General features: G+C 37.1%; 1 non-coding gene across 1 annotated transcript; it reads left to right on the top strand.

The window, feature by feature from the left end:
• Nucleotides 1–493: 493 nt before the first annotated feature.
• Nucleotides 494–584, top strand: Trnay-gua. The gene is given in 2 exon segments: nt 494–530; nt 549–584. It is a non-coding gene; the product is annotated as a tRNA-Tyr (tRNA).
• Nucleotides 585–6259: the final 5675 nt, after the last annotated feature.

Here is a 6259-nt window from a genome sequence, read left to right as displayed (position 1 = left end):
GGTCGCAAGTAGACTCATCTATTGCAGTCTACTCGAGTACCCCTCTATTATAGACTATGCTTGAACCTTGAACCGGTCAGACTCGAATCGAATAAGTCATACTAGACTTCACCTCAGTCTCGACTCACACTACAATACCATACTCATATTGACTATATTCGACTCGACTATATTGGACTAGACTAAAGTCCACTCAATTATGAGCAATACTGAACTCGACTAGACTATACTGGACTAGACTAGACTATGCCGACTGGACTAGACTAGACTTTGCCTACTAGACTAGACTAGACTACTGTACTGTATCCTATACAACTTATTCCCTATGGGACATATAGGTAAATTCTCCCAAATGTGAAACGAAGCAACTTTTCCGGATGGATGTCTGTCTTTTTCTGCTATCTACATGAAATTATTGGTTTGTAGATGTGTTGATATTATTACGGTGGTTCATTGAATCTGTATGTCCTAAAAAATTGCATAGTCACAACAACCTTCGATAGCTCAGTTGGTAGAGCGGTGGACTGTAGAGGAAAGTAAGGTTAGACATCCATAGGTCGCTGGTTCAAATCCGGCTCGAAGGAAACTTTTTACAAGAGTGTACGTATGGAATTGCTTCTATTATTTTTTGTGAAAATATACAGATGTATTTGGTTTTTCTTTTACACTAGATAAGAGTTTGTTTGTCGTTGTTTTGCAACGGAACTCTTAAAATACAATATGTTCCCATAATGGCTTAACTATGAAGGGTTTCCCAAGTTGCTGGATTGTGGATGTTTCTGATGGTACTTCCAGACTAGATAGGTGAAAACGTTGGAAGGACTTCTGGGCTCTATTTTCGTGAAAAGTCTATTAGTGGAAACCGTTTCACAATATCTTCTTTTGTCTTGAAGATATAACCAAAGTTTGATATTTTGTCGATTTCGAAAATGTGCCATAACTTCTCTATTTTCGAAAATTTCTAAAAACGATTAGAACTTTCTAAAGGCACCTTTTCACTGGGAATATCTTCAAGACGAATGAAAATATCGTGAAACTGTTTCCATTAATAGACTTTTCATGAAAATCGAGTCCAGGACTCGTTTCAACGTTTTTAGTTAGGTAAAATTGGCTAATTGGCAAAAACTTGGCACTATGCCCATTTTATATCACCTGTGATGATGTTTTATGAATTTATAACAAATTACACCCACTTGTCACATGGCGATCTCTACTGTAGATCTGCTCCATCTCACTGGTCTCACCACCCATATTTTCATAGAATTCAGTGTTTTTGTTTAATTATGGATTTTCAACAAGTATCGGCCAAATCAATTCAATTACCTATTTTATCTTTACCTATAGACATTTTCTCAAATATGCCTCGATGACAAATTTCTAAAGCAGTTTAAAATCATCCAACTTATTGTACAGCAAGATATGAACGGTGAGTTCTGCTCTAGACCCAGTTCATAGGTGTCGGGTTCCATTTTTCCGCCACCGACATTAAAAAAATGAGTGCCCGTAACTCTGGGCTTCAGCCATTGAATTTCAGAACAATACATCACAAGATTATTATTGAAACAATAAAAAGTTTTTCACAAATTGCCCACGTTCCAATTAAATTTATATTCTTCAAGGTCTCCGGGTGGGCGTATTCAATTTAAATTTCACTACTACGGGCGTTTCGTGCGAGGGCACAAAATATCCGCCATATTTCACTCGATCTTTTGGGAATGAAAATTCATCAGTATTATTCATAATTAATGAAACTAATGATGAGGTTCTTAATGATAATTTTGTTGAAACATGGGCACATATATACAATAGATAATAACGGAACATCTCCCCTTCGGGGAAAACAATATCAAGTAAACATTAATATAACCAAAAAATATATATATACAAAACGACACAAAAACAAAACTATCGGTGCGATCAAACTTATAATTTCTTTGGGCTACTTGCGACTGTGTGCCCTCCTGTGACTGAAGAGACCCAACCGTGACCTGCAGATCCTTCCACACTCCGGGCATGGATAGTGACCAACCAGATCTGGCCGCCGCTGTATTCTTCTCGAGTCTCCATTATAACTGTGGACCAAAGACCTCAACTGTGATCTGTCACACACAACGCTAGAGGTCCCAGTTATGATTGGCATTAACTGATTTTAGGGATTGCCGCAGTATATCCTTAAACCGTTTATACTGGCATCCTGGTTTTCGAGCTCCCTCTGTGAATTCGCCGTACAGAGCTATTTTGGGGAGTCTTGTGTCTTGCATCCTCAGAATGTAGCCGTTCCATCTGAGTCGGGCCCTCGTTACTTGAGTCTCAATTGTTATACAACTCGCGCGCTGCAAGACTTCTGCATTTGAAACTTTGTGGAACCATCTGATGTGCATTATTTGTCTTAGATGACGTTGTTGCGTTTGTTCAAGCTGTTTAATTTGTCCAGCTTTCGCATCTGTAAAGAAGCGTTGAGAGGACCACTGCTGTCTTGGTCAGATTGAGATCGTGATTTTGAAACACTCTGTCCTTTTGTTTCCAGAATGTCCGTGATGCCGAATTGATACGGTTGTGTATTTCCGTGTCCAGGTTAGCCCTACTATTTATGAAGCTTCCTAAGTATTTGAACTGCTCGACCTATTCTAGAGTTTCATCCTCCAGGCTGATATCTGTTTGAAGGCTTTCTGGTGGACTCACCAGGATTTTGGTTTTGTCAATATTGAGTCTAAGGCCTAAAGTAATCGACCTTGAGTAATTGAAATATTGGCGATGTGAAATTCTTCATCAGAGCTTTTTCACTTGATCGTCAAAAGAAGTTAGTTATGTCGAAAAACCTTCACAATGCCTCCTTCAAGAGTTGCTCGGAGGAAGCCATTATTGATGAGAATAAATTGAAATTTGAATCAACAGATGAAACAAAATTCAGAATGCATCACGTACAAACGACGATAATAATCAATTCACCTTGAATTTAAACCGACAGAATCAACGAAATGAATGAAACAGATGATAGATGTTAAGGAGATAATTATATAGAGTTTATTGCAGGGTTTCATGCACCAAGTATAAACCCGAAAATGCGATTTTACACAGATGCATTGAAATAAAATTTTCCGATGATTGAAACACGGATCAAGAAAACAAAATTTGAACGAACAATCCTGGTTAAACCTTTCGGTGAGCCACTATGATGCTTCGAAAGTGGTCGAAAGGGAATAGCTATTACCGATTTCTAGCCTGTGAAAGATGATTTAAAGCTTATTCACTAAATTCAAATTTTCGTGATGTGTGCAGAATTGTCAGGGCATCAAAAATTTTTGGGGCAAGTATTAAGAGCGGATAAAACTCGATTTTAAGGATATTTTCGATTGGGAATATCTAGATCTTTCTAGATTTATATTTCTAGTATTCAGCGTGTTTTAGACATTTTCAACTTCATTCAATTCAGCATAAGGTTGGCTGGCTGTATTCTTCTGCTGTATAATGGTGTAATAATTAAACTGATCCGGAACATTAATTATGGGTAAAACGAGCCGAATTTTTCCTGAATTGAAATCAGTAGCTGAAACCCTAGACGTACACACCTCAAACAGACTCCCACCACACGCTTGCAGACATTACCATAATAAAAGAACCCAATGGATGGACCAGCAGCAGAGAAAACTCCCCATATCGAGAGAAAAAAAAACCAGTCCCAGATCCAGGAGACGAAACACGTTCGCGCACCTATACACGGTGGATATTTATACATCCTGTAATAAAAAATGAAGAGACGAAAAAAACAATATATAAATCTTTTAATTTGTCAGTGTTGGATTTCCGAGGTGGGCGTTTTTATGTTGGAAATATGATAATCCGGTTGTGTTTGGAAATGCCACCGGCTTCTGCACTTTTATTAACGCCGGACTCTTCGGGCGGATTTATTAATTGTTAATTTTTATGTCGATGTGGGTCTGTCAGCATAAATATCTCTCAGAATTCGGCTGTCTTGCTGACCAGTTGGACCGTTTTTCATTTGCCATTCGCACCAGAATACGAATTGAGCTTTCCAAATATTACTGGATGATTTTATATCATCGTTTACCTCCAATACATTTTTTGAGTCATGTGACATAGTTTGTATGGCGAAGTAGCAAGATTATGATATCAGATTGTGTACTATCGTAGTCGAAATGGGATCCAATAAATAAACTGGTGATAAAAGTGGTGGATGTTGATGTTTCTCGAAGTTGCATATTTTCCATATTATCTTAATCTTTTTCATTTACATGAACTTAACGATTATACAGTGTGGGCCATTGAAAACGAGGCAGAATTACCTTCAGAATAACTACATAGCTAAATTTGTGACACTTGACGTCTTTGGAGCTTTTGAAGAGAGTTGCATTCAGCCAAAGTACCTCATTTTTCAAATTTCACAGATACTTCTTAATTTTTGAACATCAAATTACTCTAAAACGGAGCATTATACTAGAAAATATGAGGAATACTTTTATTTTACAAAAGTTCAAGCATTCATTACAAGTATATATTGAAAAATTCTTAGCCTACTACAGAACCAAACAAAATTTCAATGTCAATATTTTATAACATATTCTCCTCTTAATTGGATACATTTATTACGGCAACCTGCAACGTCTCTAGACCTTTCAAAAAAAAAATTTCTTCTTGCTCTGCAAACCAGACCTCCACAGCTTTTATACCCTCCTCGTTGCAAGAAAATTTACGACCTTTTAAAATTTTTTTCAGTTGAGAAAAGAGATGATAGTCGGATGGAGCCAAATCTGGTGAATAAGGGGGATGTTCTAGTAATTCAAATCCTAAATCACGATTTTTTTTTCATGGTAACATGAGATTTGTGTGCCGGGGGTTTGTCCTGCAAAAACAAAACACCTTTGGATAGCTTTTCGCGTCTTTTCTCCTTAATTTTTTCCCGTAGAGTGATCAGAAATGTCAAATAGTAATCTCCGGTTATTGTTCTACCCTTATCCAAAAAATGAATCATGATTATTCCATAGCAATCTCAAAAAACTGAAGCAAGAACTTTTCCAGCAGATATTTAGACACGAAACTTCTTAGGTCTCAGAGAACCAGAGTGTCGCCATTCCATCGATTGTTGCTTTGTTTCTGGATCCTAGAAATGTACCCAAGTCTCATCCATAGTAACAATTAGGCTTAAGAAGTCTACATCGTTTTCAAATCGAGCACAGATCGAACGCGATGCTTCTACCCTACGCTTTTGGTCAACATTCAAACATTTGAGGATCCATTTTGCAATTTTTCTCATGTCCAATTATATGATGAACGCGTTCGTATGAAATATTCAGTGCTTCAGATATCCGTTTTAGACCAATTCGACGGTCTGATAAAATCATGTCATGGACTGCATAGATATTTTCGGGGACTGACACAGAAATTGGCCTTCCCGATCGGTCATCATCTTCAATGGAAAATTTTCCTCTTTTGAAGGCTGTCCAATTTTTCACGTTCGCATACGAAGGACATTGATTACCAAGGGTAATAAGTTACTTTCGTAAATCTGCTTACCTTTCAACCCTTTTAAATACAGGTACTTTATGATGGCTCGATACTCCAATTTTTCGATTTTCACAATTTCGGTGGACATCTTCTTTATTTTGATTTATTGCGTAGCTCTGGTTTACTTTTTTTGACCTCAAACTTAACACTGACACTTCTAATGTGTTTTTTATGCATGCGACTGATCCTGGCTAACTAGATATCAATACATCCTCGTATATAGCATCCAACTTAGTTTCAAGTGTTGAGTTCTTTGAATTTTTCATACTTTTATGGTACGTAATGGTTATAATGAGATAACTGGAAGACGTGAGTGATATCTTGTATTCGAAAAAGATTCATCAAATAAATGAAAAACTATATTCCAAAATTCATTTCATTCGATAAAACCGTTTGTGAGATAAAACTAAAAATAACATTTTCTTATGGTTTTTGAACCAGCCTGTATCTTTTAATCCGAGCCGATTCGGAAAAAATGGCAGAGGAAAATAGTGTTTCTTTTCACATCAAGAATCTACTGTCGAAATATTTGTACGAGTCAAAGATTCACTCTGTATAATTCGGTTCTGCCCACAAATAGTGCCGCTATTCCGACCCTCTCTATAGATATTTTTTCTTGAAGTAAGCATTATGCATCGAATGATCGAGTACAGTGACCAATTATCACTTTTCCCTGGGATTATATGGCTGAATTTTTGAATTCTCCCAGTTTAATCTATCCATAACGACCTGATCC

Source organism: Coccinella septempunctata, chromosome 4 (assembly GCF_907165205.1).
Source record: "Coccinella septempunctata chromosome 4, icCocSept1.1, whole genome shotgun sequence".
NCBI classification, from domain to species: Eukaryota; Metazoa; Arthropoda; class Insecta; order Coleoptera; family Coccinellidae; genus Coccinella; species Coccinella septempunctata.
Note: the sequence above shows the minus strand (reverse complement) of the source record. Positions and strands in the feature narration are given on the sequence as shown.